We start from the raw sequence: 20,420 nt of genomic DNA, 5'->3' as shown, positions 1-20,420 counted from the left end.
CTAATATTTTAACTTCATAATAACATTGATATAAATTCTCCAATGCAGTCTAGTTTATTCTGCATCTTGTAAAAATAGTTTCAGAACATGAAAAGGTTTATAGATAAATAAGAAAATTATGAGAATATTTCAGTAAAAATAAAAACCCATTTTTTAAACTTTTAAAGTAAATATAAAAAATGTGCACCAATATACAAAATTAAAAAAAAAAAATAAACAAAGAAAGAAAGAGCTCTTTTGATCAAAAAACAGCTGGGTATGCATCCTCTCCACAAATCCTAAAGATACTCCAAACATAATTAGAAATCACCATTGTGTATTAAACTATAATCACTAAAATTTAATTGACAATCTAGTCTTAAAATAATGTAGGTAATTATATATGAAAATAATGTCTTAACTAGCATGTTTGTTTGTTTTTTTCCTTTTAAGTCAATCAAGATCATCAAATGCAGGTAACCCTCGTATAACGCGGATGTTTGGTACCACAGAAATGCCGCGTTATATAAATCACGCTATGCGAGACTCAGATCACATAGAAAAAGTAGGGTTATGTTCCAAAATCTTTTTTTTTAAATTATATAAACAACAATGACATATCCAACAAAAATATATTTTTATTTAATTCAGGTAATTCATGTAAGTTAAAAATTCTGAAACAAATACATAGTATAAAATTATAAAAATTACAAATTGTACGTAAACTTCATTGCACATGATGCATAAATATTTTAGGCATAATAAAGTGCATATTTTAATCATCACCACTGTCTTCAAAACTAAAATTTCATAGATCTTCTTTATTTACAAGTGGCTGGACGTCGTCATCACTTGAAATTTCTTGGACATCATTTGTATAATTGTCGTTGTATACTTCGGCTGGTTCAGTTATCAAGAAATTAGTAATAAGACCTTGCTTACCATTATGCTGCAATTTTTTTACTAAGTACATAATATGGAGCTAAACAAATATCCAATTGTCTCGTGAATTTTCCGGAGCGCTCCATTAAGGGATCATTATCCGTAAAATAACTTCCTAACTTCCTTGCCAAGTCAATTCCTTCTGCTATTTTTTTTTAAACTGAATTCTTTAATGGATTCATCACAATCAGAATCTTTGGCAGAACTTTCCCCACCATTTGGTTCAACGTCATCTATTAACTGTACCAGTTCCTCCACATTTAAATCTATTTCCCCATCAATTAATTCACTAATTTTGTTTTCAACCATATCGCAAAAGCCCTCTAAGTGGCCATTACTATAAAAATTAAATTTTTATATAAAAAAGCATTATATATTAATTATGTATATAACTCACCAGGAAATAAAGTGCTCAGCTTGAGATTAACACACGATTTTTAATGAACTTTTCCAGCAAAAAACAAAGACAATTTTCAACCATAAACATTTTATACGGTAAACAATTGACATACATGCGTGCTAAAGGGTATTTCCCCTAATATAAATTCACTACTTATAACTACATGATGATATGGGCAGATGCAAATTTAATGAAGATAAAATTTGATTTTTAAGTTGCGTGGTAAAAATTATATGAAAAGATAAAGGGTCACTACAATTTGTAGACCATGTTATATCGAAACCGCATTGTATAAGTACTGTGTTATTACGAGGGTTACCTGTATATACATAAGCCAATTTTTGTGTAGAATTAAAAGATGGTATGAAGTAAGCAAATCATATTTCACAGCTAAATGTAAAACTTTCTAGGTTTCAGACCACAGTTTGATTATTTCTTATGATCAGGCCAAAGCAATTAAGATATCTTCCACCTATATAATGTACTGGATGACTCATCTTCGGCAGAAGAGCTTTTATAAATGTTACAAGGTTTTAGGCTACATTCTAATTTACAGCTTTCAAACTAAAAGAACCTCTGTACTGAAGGCAACCTGGATTAAAATGACTTATTTCCAAGCTATGATCTACCATCCCTGAAAAATAAATTGCTGTGAAGGAAAGGAAACTGCTATGAATTACTATGAACAATAATAATATATGAGGTGTGGCTATTAAATAGCAAGACTGGTTGCAAAAATGTGGTTTATTATTACAATTGTAGAACTTAATTGTCATCCCCTTCAACATACTCCCCTCCTCTATCTATAACCGTTGCATATGAATTTTCCATTGTTGGAAGCAGTGCTGCCATTTTCTTCTTCACCTCATCCACTGACTGAAAATGGGTGCCCTTCAATGCAGATTTCAACTTTGGAAAAAGGTAAAAGTCACATGGAGCCAAGTCTGACAAAACTAAAGCAATTCTATTTTTACACAATATATTTTGATTTAACACGGTTCAAATGGCACTTGTTTTAAAAATTTCTGTTTGAATTCAGTTCTGTAAAAGAGTATTTCCATTATAATTATCATTTCCTAGAACGGTACATATGTAATTAACCTTGAATTTTGGAGACCCCCCCCCCGGTGTTTTAAATATCGGGAATTACTCTATGCTACAGAATATAGGCAACTGTCGCTACAACAACAACAACAAAAAAAGTTTGTAATTACGATTACCCGAAGTGAATATAACAGATGATCCGTTATATTCACTTGCCATTGGTTCCTGGAAACAGAAGGGTGCTATGCTGATTCCGCAAAGTACATTATGAAAGGCCCACCTATATAAAGCTGCTTGGAAGGAGTTAAGCTGTTTGCTAAACAATCATTTCTTGTTTACAATTTGAAATGTTTACACGTCTTGAGTTTTGTCCATGAAAGTTTTGTTTGTGCAATAGAATTATACAGGTATGTGGTTAAAATTTGAAGTTTTATACACATAATATCAAATTAGTAAAATTAATTATTCATTATTTGCAGATATTTTTGTAACATTACTCCATTAATCATGATGTCAAATAATTCAGTTAGACAGAAGAAAAGAAAAGCTATTTCTTTAGAAACTAAGATCCAAATTTTAGATCATTTAGCAGTTGGAGAAGGTTCAACATCTTTAGGGAAATATTATGAATTGAATGAAGCTACCATGAGAATTATTAAGAAAATTGAAGATTGCAATAAGAAAATCTGTTCTTTATGGAATAAAATTAGGTGCCAAGTCTCGTATATGAGAGACAAGATAAAAGTGACAATGGAAAAGGCCCTATTAATGTAGATAGAAGATTGCTCACAAAAAAGGAATACCTTTAAACAGAAATGTCAAACAGAATGCATTGCAGTTGCACAAACAAATTCAGGAAAAGGAGCCAACATCAAACTACAATTTTGTGTGTGTGTGTGTGTCTGTCTGTCTGTCTACACACACCAATTCTCCATTTATACAGCAGTTTGGTACCAGAAAAAGCCATGTAAATGAAAACCAAGTAAAAAAGAATACAGCGCATATGAAAAAATAGAATGGTTTCAGATGTGAAAACTCAATACGAATGGTAAGTTATTTTCAAACAAAACATGAAAATCACTGAATAAAATTCTATTTAATTTTAATTTTAATGGAATATTTTTTATTTTAAATACTTAAAGTATATACATATCAAGGGAGAATTCTCCATGCTTGCTATGCAAGCTCATTAACTGAGAAAGAAGTAATATTTATTTGTTAATAAACACATGCATTTATAAGCATTCCATTTAGGCTTTTATTTTTGTAGACAGAAGACGTCTTAAGCTTGCGTGGCAATAATTGAACTATGCATTGTGTATCGAAGGCTGATGCTTGCTCTTCTAGACAAAGCTACCTTGGCTTGCTAGGTTGTAGGAGATTCCATGTCCTCGCTGCAGCACTATGATTTCATGCATGCACATATACTCCCTTCACGTTGTCTTAAACACAGACCATATGCAGTCAAAGTAGCTCTAGCCAGTGAGCTTCAGTCATCCTGTACAAGTGTATGCGTGTTGCTTGGGAAAATTAAGATACAACCAACTTTTTATGACAATGTTATTGACCAGTTTATAAAGAACCGTAGGGTAGAATTTGAATTCAAGTAGCTAAATTGAAAAAGATAGAATATCATTTGTAAAATAAATGTTGTATTTGTATGACGAAATATACATAAATTTCTAAATATATAGTTTTAAATGATCAGTAATTCATTATTCAGCTAATCAGACTTCAATCACACCTCTCACTGCAAGCGTGAATTTCAACACCAGCATTCGCCCCTGATACATGTGGATCTTTCTTAAAGAAAATAGTGTGTTATTAATAAAACAGAAATTCGAAAAGGCCCAAATACACCTGTGCATATGGTTATTAGTTAAATTTTATTAGCCATCACTTTCTGACAGTAGCCACATTCTTTTGTGTGAGACTGGAATTAAATTACTTCCATTACTTGAAATACTTTGGCCATCCTGTTCATACTGCAATGACAAAATGTTTTCTTTAGTAAAAGGAACTAAATTAGCAACAATTTCCAATAATTCTGAAGGTTGATTTTTTTTCTTTACCATGAACTCTGTAATTAATCATTGAGATTCTCTTTTGACTAGATCTTTATATAATTCTTCATATCGTACCATACATGACTTCAGTTCATGTTTAAACTGTTCAGCTCGTTCAGTATTTGAATCATATGAAAGAAAACGACTTTGCAATTTACTAGTCATTTGAAGCCCTTCTTTAATTAATCCTGCAGTGAGTGGAATCTCATCACCATCACTTTATTCTTTTCCATCATTATCATCACTTTTTTCAAGGACAGCTTCTATTATTTTGTCATCACTAACAGCCTTGTTAACCATCAATTCTTCAATATCTGCAGATGAAAAACCATCAAATTCTTCTCTGCCAATTGCATGTACTAATCTCATGATATTGGGATATTCGGTTGTATGCAAAGGTACAGGGTTTTTCTTTTTCAGACATTCTTGCCAAATAGCTTTCCAGCATGCATTTGAAGTTGATGGTTTCAATTCTGATAATGCCAACTTAGCAAGTTTGATGCAATCCAATATAAAAAAAAAATTTTCCACACATACCGTCAGTAAATTAACCTTATCCAGTTTATCCAAAATGTATTGCAATGACGAAATGTTTTCTTCAGTAAAAGGAACTAAATTAGCACTAATTTCCAATAATTCTGAAGGTTGCTTTTTTTTCTTTACCATGTACTTCGTAATTAATCATTGAGATCCTCTTTTGACTAGATCTTTGTATAATTCTTCATATCGTATCATACATGACTTCAGTTCATGTTTAAACTGTTCAGCTTGTTCAGTATTTGGATCGTGTGTAAGAAAACCACTTTGCAATTTACTAGCCATTTGAAGGCAGCGATCAAATCCTGGTCTAGTGGTTGTATTAGGTGGCAGAAAACAAAATTCCACATTTGAGTGTTCTAAAAAAGGATGGCCAGGCACATTGTCTGTAATCAATAAAACTTTAAAGTCCAGATTTTTTTTTCCCCCCATCAAATAGCGTTTAACTTCTAGAAGAAAAAAACTGATGGAACCATTCATTAAAAATTTATTTTGTAACCCAACCTTTTTTGTTTGCCTTCCAGTGCACTGGTAACATGCTAAAATCCAAACCTTTCATTGCCCGCAGCCTTGGGGATCAATTAATGACTAATGGTTTTAATATACAATCTCCTGAAGCATTGCTGCAAAATAATAGAGCCACATGATCTTTTTTGTGATCATGTGGCAAAAAAAGGCCAGTCTCATCTGCATTCCAAACTTGATTAGGAGTGTAGCCACCATTTTCAATAATTATGGACAGTTTTGAAAGAAATTCCCTAGCTCCCAGCTTATCTGCAGATGCAGCTTCTCCTTTTATTTTTACATTATGAAGCACGTATCCTTTGAGAAATTTTGAAAGCCAACCTGTACTTGCAGAAAAAGCACAATTGTCGCTTGATGTTGTCAGCTTCTTTTCCAGAATCTGTTTGTACAACCATAATGCTTTCTGTTTGATGACATTTCCATGTAAAGGTATCCCTTTTTGTGAGCAATCTTCTATCCACATCACTAGGGTCGTTTCCATCTTCACTTTGTGTCTCTCTCTCATATACGATGACGACTTGGCACCTAATTTTGTTCCATAAAGAATAGATTTTCTAATGTCCTCTTCATTTTTCTTAATCGTTTTCACAGTAGCTTTGTTCAATCCAAAATATTTCCCCAAGGATACTGAACCTTCTCCAGCTGCTGAATGATCTAAAATTTGGATCTTCGTTTCTAAAGAAATAGCTTTTCTTTTTTTCTTCTGTCTAACTGAATTATCTGACATCGTGATTAATAGGGTAATGTTACAAAAATATCTGAAAATAATCAATAATTAATTTTACAAATTTGATATTAAAAGTTTAATGTGTTTCTTGCTCAGAAGTGGCACTGCTGTGTTACAGGTTTTACTACAACCTGCATGTATGTGGATGACATAAAGATAATAATAATGATTACTGCACTTCTGGTCAACCACTTCAGTTTGGCTAATCACAAATCTGAGGGTAAACAGAAATATTAACATAATGTACAATATAATTTTCATATCATTTAAACATACAAATCCACATTAATCTCGTCATTATTACTTACATGAGAAAATTCTTTACAATCTATAACAATTTTTTATATAGCTGATTTTTTATTTGAAACTAGCCGAGTGTAATATAAACTGCATCTTTAATTTGAAACATGATGGAAAAATCTTATTAGAGTATTATCACAATTAACTTTCTTGTGCAAGTTTTTCTACAGAAACGATTTCTTATTTTGAATGATAATCTTGTCCAAAAGATGATATGCAAAAAGACAAGAGGATGTAGGTTACCAGAGAATGCAAGATTACCAAATGTCAAAAAATGAAGCTCTTGATTTAAATTTTAAATCAAATCGCATTAAATCATATTCGTTTTTAAACTCTTTCAAGACAAATACACACACACACACACACACACAAACTGAAAAATAAGCAGCCTGTAATTTCCTTAAACAATACCTTATTTTTTTAATTGGATATATATATATATATATGGCCTCAATAATTATCAGCTTTCCTGGTAAATAAACAAATTCACTCCATTTTCTCTCTCTGGTTCTCCCCCATGAGTGGTGGTGGTGGAGGATGTTTTATTATTATCAATAAGATGGCAAATTGCTTGCAAACCTTAACCCAGATATCTATTTATATTAAAAGAAAGAAATAGCAAAGATGAGACTTTGCACTTTGGCATTATAAATTGTGTAACTTCTTAATGGCAGTATCTGGCTATTTATCATAACACCAAGTTTTGAGGCCATAACAGATAGTCTTATTAACTTTCATGATAACCCATAAAAGAATTGTACAAACTTCATATGCTCTATGAAAATTGCTCCTGTGGCTAAAAATAACAAATGCAACGTGATAACCATACATAAAATAAATTTAACAATAATACTGTTATTAGTATATGGCAACTTAATCTCCACAAATCTCCACAAAGTCGCAAGGCTTACTGTGTATACTTCATTTATGTCTGTCATATTCCTCCTTTAATTCATTCAGTAAGAAATGATGGGTAACGTACTTCTCTTCAGACATGACTGACAATGAGGACCATACCACACAAGGAAGAAAGTTCAGAAATTACAGTACTAACAATGACATTTTTTGGCTATCAGGCATAGGGATACTCAGCATGCTACCTAGATTCATAATGACAAGTAACTTTCCAAATTGTCTTATCTCATAATTGGCAACAACAACTCTTCACACTCTATCCAGTTAAAAATTTATATAACACCACCTTAAAAAAATTCTCACAAATGGTCAGTACTGACATAAACTTATAATAAACAATAAAAGTCTCTTGATCTATTTAAACTTATTTACCAGAAGATGATTTATAAGCTATTGATCATCATTAATTCAAACTATTTCTCATGTCGAGCAAAAAATTTACAAAAAAAATCGAAGACCTACCAGTCTGGTTAGCCAAGTGCTAAGTGGATCTGCTCTCCAGCCAAGCAACTGTGGGTTCAAATCCATCCAGGGTCATGAATGTTTGTCATTGTTCTACTAATTGTATATCATATGTACTGCTGTAAACTGTGTTGTCCTGGTGCAGTATGACCTTTGATGTCTTTGTGCCATAAAAAAAAAAAAAGACTAACTGAAGATCTGGGTTTAGCTGCTGCTGTGCAAGTAAACACCCTGATAATTTTTTTTCATGGAAAGATTTGAAAATAAAGTGCTGAGCATAATCATATACAAACCAACAAAACCTTAACATGTCAGAAGCACTAAACAGCAAGCTTCCCTAAATATCTATTTCACCACAGGAAAAGAAAAACTATCTACACTTCCTAAGCATCACTGGTACATACTTCATGAGTTTATCATCAATAGTTTAAGGTCATCTACACTCTTCACACAGTCAGAAACAGCAACACCACATGCTCAAAAGTACAATATTGTAATTATCAATAAATATAACCAGAGTAATCTGATCAGAGAACTCAACAGCCTGAAATTCACTACATGCAAATACATTTTTGGCCAATGCATATAATAAACACAAAAAGTGACAGATCATTAAACTCCTTGTACACCACGACTAATAGTTCTCCAGCCAAGAGGCTGTGGGTTCGAATCCCACCTAGGCATGGATATTTGTGATTGTCTTCCACCTTCATACAAGTGAATAAACAATCTCCCAAGATGGAGTGGGTCACCATGGGAGCATGGTGACCCATTCCATCTTGGGAGATTGTCCAAAGAAAGCCCAACCTTCTCGCAATGGGAAAGGCCTTTACCCCACAGTAGGGGGAAAAGTTACAGGCTGGAAAAAAAAAAAAAAACACCACGAACAATTTCTCACACATATTACACCATGTTCAGAATATATCACAAAAGATAACCAAAAAATGCAACCTTCATAATAAACACAGTTGTTCAAAACCATGTGCACAAAACTGATTACCCTTACCAGCTCATAAAAGATCCAACCCTTGAACTTCAACTTCCTATCTACTAAAACTATAAGAACCCTATCCTAATTGGTTTCTCCTAGCATAATGCTACCAATATAATATGGCACTGGATATCTAATTTCACCAAAGTGCGTTACTTTACATTTACTAACAATGAAGTGACAGTAATTCTCACATGCCCACAATTCCAGCCCATTCAAAACATTCTACAAGGACTGTATATCAGCCACATTTCTGATTACCCTGCCCATCTTTGCATAATCAGCAAAGAGCTGCCTTCCCAATGTCATTGAATAACAATGGACTAAGGATTATGGCACACCACTGGTTACCTTAAATCTTGCAGACTCACATCCACCATATACCACTTTTTGATATTTGGCAGTCAGCCATCCTCTCATTCATGCTAATATTTTATAATCCAATCTCATATTTTCCAATTTATGAAAAAGTCTTCTGTGCTATATTCTGCCAAAGCCTTGGCAAAATCCAAAAGTACCACAGTGTATCCATTTCTCTTGTTTAAATTACCAGTAACATCAATGCTTTTTTGGGATGGTACACAATGGTACAGTACCTCTATTAAACAATGATGTCTGACATACAGATGCAATACATTTAGACATTTGTAAGATTCAGTCATTTTTACCTAGTTTACATAGTAATCAAATAAGCTTAATTATGTAATGAAATCTGCATTTATACTAAGTTTTTCAAGATGGTTTTAAAGAACTATGTTTAGTATTTTAAATTACTTTCATGTTTATATATTAACACATTACTGAAAGGCTGCATCTCGCATGAGTTGCACCTCAAGCAGGACTTTATTTTAGTGCTACATGAAAACTTTGACTTTGTTTGAGACTATGTGTTCATGCTAGTTGTTTTTAATTACACTAGATATTCTAATTTTCACTAAATACAGTATACATCGACTGTGTCTGTGTGCTGTTTTTAGGGCTACAATAAACATTTACTTTGTTTAGCTTGCATCTGTGTAGTATGATACTTGTAGGGGAAAATGTGTTTCACTATATAGGATCACCTTCATTGTAGTGCTAAAGTACCAATGCACTGGATAAATTCTGGTGTCCTGCTTAAGGTCAGATACAACATGAGTCAATTTGTCTCTTCCCCTCATGAAAGTAAATCGTTTTACAAGGTTTTATCTGACTTTTGCAGATGATCTGTTCATCTAAGTAGTAATAAAAAAATTGTCTTGAATAGTAAAGTAAAAAATGAAAAGAATTACTAGTTTCTTTCTCCCCTCTTCAACAGTTAAGAAATCAAAAACAAGTGAGAATATAAGTGAATAGCTAACTACAGAGACTGTGCCAAAGACTGTTTTTGTACATTATGGCATCAGCGTCTAACAACAAGGAATGACTGACATCAATGACTGGGCAAGTTGCTGGACTGTTGATTAAGAAAAAAAAAAAAAAAAAAATACGACTTCTGTGCAAAAGATAACTGACTAAATTATCAAAATAAGAGCCTTGGATACAGGACCTTGTTAGAGTATTTCTTCTTCTTCACCCATAGTCTACATGGACCACTGGGGCACTATAAAACAGCGCTTCCCAAACTGTGGGCCGCGGCCCCCTTGGGGGCCGTAGGTTTCGTTGAGGGGGGCTGCGAAATAATGAAAACAAATTTAAAATGTTTTAAGACTAAGCAGATTTTTTATTTTAAAAGAAACGTATTTAACTTTTATTATTTTTTATATTTTAATGGAAAAATTTACACAATGGTGTTGGTTCACAAACTTTGCTTCCTGCATATTTCAGCGCTTAATGAATATTAGTAAATATTGCTTATTCATATGTTTCATTTCAAAGCAGTGGTTAATTGTATTTACTTACTTCGAATGCTCTCCAGGGAAGCTCCAAATCTTCCTGTCCCTTTCATCAATCAGGGACTGATCAAAACTCGTTTTATATTATCACTGGCATCCGAGCTAGTTTTCTGTTACCAATAAAAGTTTCTCATATACTTCACACATGAAAAAAAGCTTAAACAAGTTCATCTGGGGAGATAGTAACTCGCTTGCAGTGATAAACAACATGCCCTCCCTAACAGCCACAATACTGCAGAGGCAATAAAAACAAGTACTTTTATTATGCCAGTGAATAAGGTATGAGGAGTCTGTGTAATATATTTCTCAACAAATAGTGCAATTAGAGACAACTGGGATAAAAACACACTAATTAATGAATCACATGTCCCCTCATACAGAAACTATGCTATATAGACTGAAACAAAACCATATGTTGCATGGGCAAACACAATATCTAACTGAAAACTATTTATTAATTAGATGTGTGTGAGTTCGATTTCCCAAGGCAGCAATAAAATTCAACCAAACGTGTTAAAATTCATAAAAGTGTTAAAACTAAGTAATGTATATATATAATGAATGTTATGGCAGTTTCACATATGGAATTCGGTTGAAGAGAGTTAGCATTTCAACTCAATTGTCAGCTATGCTTTTATCTTTCAGTTGAGTGATCTTTTGTTAATACCGCACCAATCATCTGCATGTTTTAATAACCTGCCTTTGCTTGTCTGTTTCGTGTTAGGCTTAATTACCGTAAAGGGAGAAAAGTCACAAAAGAGAAAAATGTTCCTGGTCTGGGGATTCCCTTATTCAGGTAATATGCACTAATTTCATGTTATCAGTCTGTGGTGTGCCAGTATCGGTAAGTGGTGATATTATATTATTTTATCTATTCTACGTTAAAAAATTTAACCCTGAGATGGATACGTTGCTGATAAAAAAATAAAAAAAATGCCGCGAACAATGAGAAAAAGCAGAAACAGACTCAAAAAAAAAAAAGAAAAAAAGCACAGTATTTCATATTTTACCAGAACAGCCTGCATCGTCTTCAGAACCAAACGGTAAGAGGCAAAAAATGTAATATATGCATTTGATTTTTGCAATATTCGCTGTGTATGTTTTGTATTGAATATAAATACAATAAATATTATAATAATACATCTCTCTATTACGATTTTGTTTTCGAGGGGGGTCCGTGAAATATTTTAATTTTTGCAAAGGGGGCCCTTACAGCCAGAAGTTTGGGAAGCACTGCTATAAAAGGTGACATTCCTAACATACTCTCTCTCCAGGTGTTTCCGTCTTGGGATCCCCTTAATAGGGCGGAGAATGAAGAATTAGTCATTTCTAATATTATTTATCTAGGTAATTCTAGGTCATCCCTAGAATTAGTAAAGATAGAGTAAAGATCTACTTACCTGAATTTAATATGTGTGTTTGGCAGGAATTGTTGGTCCTCCCTAGGACATCTCGCCCAAGCTCACAATAATAATTTTAGGAATAAGATTTCTAGAGAAGCATAATTTCTCATGCGACTTCTCTAGTAATGAAATGTTCCTAAACGGAAGAAAGCGATCAGGTAAAGAGAGAAACAATAAGGTAAGAAAGTTTAGAGAATCACATCAAGACAGAATGAAAAATGAGACTAACGTAGTACAGAGTGTACAGTCTAAGAAGAATAGTGAGGAATGCACTGATAACCACTCTGATTCTTCATTATCTTCATCATCCAAAGACAACAGCCAGACTGAGACTCACCTCATAACTAACGTAAAAGTAGTAGAAGATCAAAGCGTAGAGGAACGTGGTCAGGAAAAGATCGATGTTAACTTAATAGAGAGATTTGAAAGGTCTAGAAGTTGCTTTGAATACTCAAAGTGGAACATGAACAGGAGAAAGGAAGTGTATGTACAATCTAAGCAACAGTTTATTTGTGCCGACTTCTTATGTTTTATATACAGGCTTAGAAGGGTAATAAGTGAGTTGTTAGTTTGTGATTTACCTCTTGCTATGAAGGCTGCACGCATACTCACTGATTGTACAAGACTTGTAAATTATTATAATCAGGAGGAATGTAAAAGAAAGAAAAAGGGGGAAGAGGTACACCTCATAGGAAAAAGAAATTTCTTTTAAAGAAATTTTTTTGTTTAAAAGGGGGACCTTTGTTACACCTGATATCTTGAGAATATAATATTCTAAGTTATCATGGTGTAACATGAAGAACAAATAACATAAATAAAAACCCCTGCATAAAAAGAATAATTTAATTAATAAAATATTCTTGCATCCAGTATAAATTGAGTAAAATGTAAAGGTCTATTGTTTAGTTAAAATAGCAAAAGAAAAGAATGTATTAAGATGTATTATGACTAAACAAGGAATTTGTATTAAATAAGTAGCTAACTAAGAATTAATATAGTAATGCGATTAAGAATGAAAGAGTTAAGTGCATAAGTAGAAAAGAATGAGTCATGAAATACGCTATGTAAGAGGCTACAGATTAAGCATTAAGTAGAATTCTGAGAAAAGGTTTGAAAGGGGGTTAAGATAGAGGCTAACAAGAAAAATAACGGAATATGGCTTAGGGCCTATGCCCGGATTAAAACTTCATTACGAGTTGCCGATCAAAATGACGTATGGCGGCAAAATGCTACCCAATTGGTAGACAGACGAAAAACAAGTAGGAGGCAGGAGAAAGAAGTAAGAAAGGGTGCCGTTAGGGAAGCAGCTATAAAAGGGTTGGTAACCCCCCCCCTCGTGGCTTTTGAGAAGAGTAGGCTCTTTTGGGTTTTGGAGAAGACGTTTAGATAGTCAAGGAGGCTTGAGGCCTTTTTGCCTTTTGCCAGAGGAGAAGAAACGTTTGGATAGTCGCGGTGGTTTTAGTTTGGTTTTCTAGTGGATTTCACGGTGTTCCTGAGTGGAGAGATATGGCTTATATCCTCATGCCACAACAAGGAATCGAAGGTGAGCGGGAAAGCTATTCCCGTATTCCTATGTAGAAAGCGAAATATACCATAGAGTCATAGGAAGCTGTGAAAATATCGATGTCCTCGTTTCGGATAGTACAGCCGACGGCGCAGATGTTTATATAGCCCTGAATTGCAAGAAATTATGCAAGCAAGTTCGTTCAGTAGAAGGTAAAGGCCCGTAAGTGAAGCTAAAGAAAGGTATTGTGAAATTTGTCTTATGTTAACTAGAAGTTGTTTGTGATAGGTACCATTGTCATAATATGGAACAATTAAAATGATTAGGGAGAAATTATAATAGGACTTTAGAATTTGATAGTGTTAAAAGTAAGCTAGCTAGTGTTGATAATTTGTGAATAATTAATTGTCCTAAATCTTGAGTGCCTACTATATTGTAAAAGGAAAGTTAATGACAAAGTTGTGTGTTAATGAAGTAAATGGTTTTATTAATATTGAGTTTGATTAGTGTGAATTGAGTAATCAAGTAGCCTGAGGAATTTGAATGCCTAGTGTGACGTGTAGAGAATCGGAATTGTCATAAGTATGTGCTAGAGTAGTTAATGATTTTGTTAGTGTACTTGAAGTTGAATAATCTAATAGTGTGTGGTAATCTAATTTGTCCATGTTAAGTGAATTCATGTTTTGTATGAAATTTTGTGGTGGCATGATCGTAGTAACTTTTGTCAAATCATAGCCCAACTACTTGTATTAAGCTAATTTTAGTGTGTAAGTAATTTAGTTGAGTATTTTGATATGTACCATGTTTAGAGAAATAATAAACCTTTTGTTTAATGATAAAAAAGTTGTCTGATATTGTTAAACCAATGCACCACTTAGAAACATTCGAGCCTAATCACGCGGGGAATTAATGTTAAGAAACGGGAAGTTTAAGGAATTAATGTTGAGTAACAAGAAATAGTGTCACGACTGCAATAGTTACACTTTCAGATATATAAGTTCCTTTTCTCTGTTTATGTATAAAATAACTTAAACTAAATATCCCAAAGGGCGCAGTTAAAATACAAATATAGGGATACTACGGGGAACAATAACTCAGATATTAGTAGAAATTTTGGTGATGTCTTGAAAGTAGAAGTTAGAAGAATATAGACGAAGGCAATTTGTAAGACAAACAAAAATCGTAAGATAGAATGGGACATAACACCACCTGGGGCAGATTGCACCCCCCCCCAGCTACGAGTCTGTTTGGTGGGTGTGTATTCTCTTAAGACCATGTCTTAAGAGAATGTTGCAGGAAGATAGCAACAGCTTTGACATACCTTTTAACACGAGTCTTACAATGGGCCAAGTTCCAAAGTAGTGGATCTTTCCCACTACTTTGGAACTTGGCCCAATGAAAGATTTGGACAAAACTGTTAAACAAGGAAGGTGATAAGAGAAAGATTTTGAACTCTAGACCAATCTCTTTTTCTAGGGCTGTGGTCAAAGTGTTGGAGAGACTAGTGAAGACAAAGATTCAGAAATGAGTTAACAGCAGTATTCTCTTTGATCAATAGCGTGAATTTGTTAAAGGAAGATCATGTTTGAGAAATCTACTTAATTAATAAACAAGGTAACAAATGCATTGGACAAGGAGATGCAAAAACAGTATATTTAAATTATGCAAAGGTCTTTAATAGAGCATGACAAGCTCTTGATTAAATTGGAAAGGATGAGATTGGACATTTTGGTAAAATGTGAGGGCAGCACAGACGATTATGGCAACAATGCAGAGAACACTGACAAGTAAGGATGTTGTGATTCCACTGTATGAGACTTTTGAATACATTTAGATTTCTGTGCAGAGATGTGGTTACCTGGTTTTCAGATGGATGAAGAGATGTTCAAAAGGATTCAGAGGCAACTGAGTAAGTTATATATATAAGCATGCAGACTTTGGAGTTCATGGATAGATAAAACAGAGTCTGTAAGGCAGAAAACCTGAAAACAATATATTTATATCACTTTAATTAAAAAAAAAAAAAACACTAAAGTTTCATTCTAATTACATAAGATTTCTTCAGGTGTAAGAGCAAAAACTAGAAGACAAAAGTAAAAATTAACAAAGGTGACAACCACTACGTAATTATAAGAGAGCTAATGATTTAAAAAATATTTCTAATTATGTGTTGCATTGTTGGGTAAGTTTACTCATTCACACATATGCCTAATTATGGCTAGGATGTATTCTGACAAGCTGATACTTGGGTCTATATTTAGATGTTTTGGATCCAAAGGCATTTCTAAGGATTCCCAAAATTCTTCTCTTGGTTATGTCATAACAATAGTCTAATAGCTCAGATTATCCAATAACACTTGATGTCTTATTGCCGAAGCATCCTATGGGTAAGCTGAAATGAGTACATGTGATGACAAAACTGACGCCTAACCTTACTTCTTTGATATGCAACATCTGAGATGTGTTCAATGCATTCTTCAATAGGTTTTTCTGTCTGTCCATAGTAAGATGACCTGCATTCACACCATAGCTGATATATACCAGGATATTTCAATGGGCCATGTCGAAGTTTTGTGGATCAGAGTAGTGATCTCATCCTGATAAAGGATATGAATACTGTTTTAATGTTATGTTATGTTTTAATGTTATTTTTGCAACTTTTATGAAAACAGAGTGATGAAGCCTCAGCTTTTGTCATTAGAAATATCTTATTTAGGTATAAGCGAAAGAGGATAGGTGATAGAACATAGCCCCAAGGATTCCTGCACTGGTGGCAAATCTCACAGAGAGGGTGCCATCCACCATAACACACAATGAAGGACAAGAGGAAAAAGATGACTTTATCCAACTTTCTCTCTTTTCTTTCTTCCAGTACAGATGGTGGCAGGTAGACCAAAGGAAGTCAGTTTGCAAAGCAAGCCTTAAAAGCCAAACACAATCAAAAGTCCTGGAAATATCAAAAGCAAAGGTGAACATTTCTTTGAGAGCTAACCTGATCATTTAAAGTCAGTGAAATGAACCAATCACCACTCCAACAGAAACAAAAAGCACCCAATAACATGAAAAAAAACTAATACCAGAAATACAGACACCAAGAACCAAACATACATTTCAAGAATGGGTGCTTTTTGATTCATTTGATTTAGGATGTAGTCACATCACATAACATATTCAAAGTCGTTTCTCTTATTTTGAGCACTTCAAAAAAACCAAAAACACCTAATCTCAAAATATACTGATATTTGGTTGTACCCACATTTTTGATACTGGTTTTGTTTGAAAACCTGGCATTCTCAGAGAGCTAACCTGACCATTTAAAATCAGTACAATGAAGAAATCGCCAATTAACACAATCCTCCCCCACTAAAAAAAAAAAAAACAAAGATAAAACAATATCAGAAATGCACACACCAGAACCAAACACCTCTGGCTTACAGCCCTTGAGAACTACTCTGATGTACACCACTACATACCTGCTCCACAAACTACTCGCATACATTCTTCATTTGAAAAACCTTTCCCCCACTCCAAATATCCACACACCTTTAGCCTGACCTCAAAAAACACACCAACATACAACACCATGTTCATCATCGAGGGAGGGCACATACTCTACACCTCTCTATCTCAACCAACTCAATTCACCAACTACACCAACGCCATCTACTGCCCACCACTAGCATTTCCACAGACCATCACAAACATCCATGCCCATGGTGGGATTCGAATCCGCAACCTTTTGGCTGGAGAGTGGATATGCTAACCACTCAAATTGGCAATGTTGATAAGATTTTTCATAAAATGGATGGAGACAGGGAGAACAAGAGGCTATCCCTGAAAGCAGTTCAGGGACAGTATGAGCAGGGAGGAGTGAGAAGGAAGTTATTTGCATGGAGATTCATAGGTGACAGTAATGCACTGCCTGAAAATATGGCAAGTGCGATGACAGTGAATGCATTTAAGTTGCAGTATGATGAGCTGTGCGTGTGTGAGACTTCTGTGATCAGAATGAGCCTCGACTCCACAGGTCTGATGCTAATAATAATAATAAATAATTTCCAGAATGCCTTTCCTGAAAGGCATTCTTCTTCACCAACTGTCAAACAGTTTAACAATTTTCAACCAAATATAGCATAGAGTTATTCTTTTCTCAGATACCGCTAAAGGTCACAATGTTTCAACCAACTACAAACAACTAAATTTGGAATATACTGTATTTGCTGGCATATAAGATGCACTTTTTTCTTTGAAAATAGGTCTGAAAAACAGGGTGCGTCTTATATGCCGATACTCAGTTTTTTATTACTTTCATTTCTGGAAATTTTCTCTGTTCCGAGTTACGCGATTTCTTTCTTGCTTCCTTGTGGTGTGTGAGAGCATTCCAGTTACATAGCAGTGGATGCACCTAAAACTGCTTAAAGGAGTGTTTGTACATGTTCACACAAAAGGCTGGATGGATGGAGGAGGAATGAAGTTATGGATAGATAAACTTTGGTCTAGGCACCCTGGCAGACTGCTGAAGAAGCCTGTCCTGCTAATATGGGATCAATTTCGTTCTCACAGAACAGATGTTAAAAATAAACTCAAGGAATTGAAAACTCAGTTAGCTGTAATTCCAGGAGGTCTAGTCAGCTTCAACCTTTAGATGTCTGTATTAATAAACCATTTAAGGATTTATGAAAGAGAAGTGGAACAGCTGGGTGCAGTCTTCAGATTTTGAGGTTATGCCATCAGGAAGAAGAAAGAGGCCTAGCATTTCACAAGTTTGTGAGTGGGTCAAAGCTTTATGGAATGCTGTGAAAACTGAGACAGTGGTTAAATCATTCAAGAAGTGTGGCATTAGTACTGCACTGTATGGTACAGAGAACAATGTATTGTATGAGGACTCAGAGTCTGATTTAGAAGAGGTTTCAAGTGTCTCTTCATTTAGCTCTGGAGATGAATTTCTGCGTTTTGATGAAGAAGATTAAAAGGTGGGTACTCTTTCATAGTTAGATTAGGTATTTGTTGAAAGTAGACCTACTTATTACTTTATATTTGAAATACTGTATATTATAAATTCATTATAATATTCAGTGATAAAATTTTTTTCCTAAAAAATGTGTACAAAAAAAAAAGGGGGGGGGTCTTATACGCCGGCAAATACAGTAATTATTTCTTACACTGCTAATCATTTGAAGATTTCAGCACAATCAGACAAATGAGAAAAAAACATCCTACACAATGGATTGCATTGTTCACAACTGACTGACTAAATATGATGTACATGTTTCTAACATTGCTTACAGGTTTGCAAAAAAAAAAAAAACTGCAATCCGAAACTGACCTAAAATATTTGAAAGGGGATCTTCCCCCTTAGACATTTTACATGTACCACTGTTCAATTCTTTATTATCACATTTGGAATATAGTTTTTTTTTTTTTTTGTGTTATTCCAGGTCTCTTGACAATTTCAGTCAAATAGACGAAATGGAATGCAAGAATGATGAAGGGAGGGGAGGGGAGAACTGCAATAGGTTACAGCACATTTAAGTGATTCTGACCAGTTGCTACTTTTCCTTGGCTGTTTTTAAAGTGAGTCAAGCACTGAAAAACAGAAAACTGCATCTCCTTAGCTGATATTACTGATTCCTGGTTGGCTAAGTGGTTAGCATATCTGCTTCCCAGCCAAAAGGCTGCAGGTTCAAATCCTGACGTGGGCAATTTGTGATTGTCTCTGAAAATACTAGTGGTGGTGGTGGTGGGCAGTAGATGGCATTGGTGTAGATCAGCATGTCCCAAACTGTGGGCCATAAGTTTTGTTGAGGGGGGACCATGAAATAATGAAAACAAATTTAAAATGTTTTAAGACTAAGTAGATTTTTTTTTAATCTTAAAATAAATGGATTTAATTATTATTATTTCTTTTTTGTTCTTTTTTATATTTTAATGGAAAAAAATCACACATTGGTGTTGGTTAACAAATTTTGCTTGCGTATTTCGACGATTAATGAATATTAGTAAATATATGCTTATTCATATAAGTTTCGGTTCAAAGGTATTGATAAGAAACACAAAAAAGATTACAAACCAAAATCTTGAATATAAATACAATAAATATTATAATAATATATGTCTGTATTAAGATTTTTTTCGATGGGGGGCATAAAATATTTTAATTTTTCCAAAGGAGACCTTGGCATCCATAAGTTGGGAAGCACTGGTGTAGATAATGCAGTTTGGTGTAGTTGGTGGACTGAGTGATGGAGATGGAGTCCTGGACTTCTTAGAAGTGTTGCATAATAATAACAACCCCCACATGCAAAGGGTCACACTATATTCAGGCATGTAGTGGGAGGAAGGAACCTAATGATATGTTTCTTGAGCAGCTGATTATTCTTTAAAACATGTGGACTGTTTCAAAGAAGTTGGTTTGATAAGTCCCATAAAGTAATGCTTCCTAAAACTAATCGATTAAAATATCTCAAAAGACCATATATATACACACACAGCGCGTCGAGCTTGGCAAAAATATATTTGAGCAGTAGCGCGAAATTACAAGGCGAATATTCTTAACAAATATTTCAAGCAAATCGCGGGCGTTACTAAAACTCTGAGGTTAATATCTAAATAGGTCGCTTAGTTCATGCTGAACGAACGTATTTTTTCCGTTTAAATAAACGAAATGTGATGTAGGTCATTCACATCAGCTCTTGCCACGTTGCGATTTGGAATTTATATGAATCATTTCTTAAAAAATGTAATAATTGGC

General features: G+C 34.1%; 1 protein-coding gene across 4 annotated transcripts in view; it reads right to left on the bottom strand.

The window, feature by feature from the left end:
* The window catches only part of LOC150110513 (glycerol-3-phosphate acyltransferase 1, mitochondrial-like), a 297,539-nt gene that overhangs the window by 254,525 nt on the left and 22,594 nt on the right, over positions 1–20,420 (bottom strand). The window lies entirely within an intron of this gene.

Source organism: Typopeltis vanoorti, chromosome 1, assembly GCF_054136105.1.
Source record: "Typopeltis vanoorti isolate ZY-2024b chromosome 1, IOZ_Tvanoo_1.0, whole genome shotgun sequence".
NCBI lineage: Eukaryota > Metazoa > Arthropoda > Arachnida > Uropygi > Thelyphonidae > Typopeltis > Typopeltis vanoorti.
Note: the sequence above shows the minus strand (reverse complement) of the source record. Positions and strands in the feature narration are given on the sequence as shown.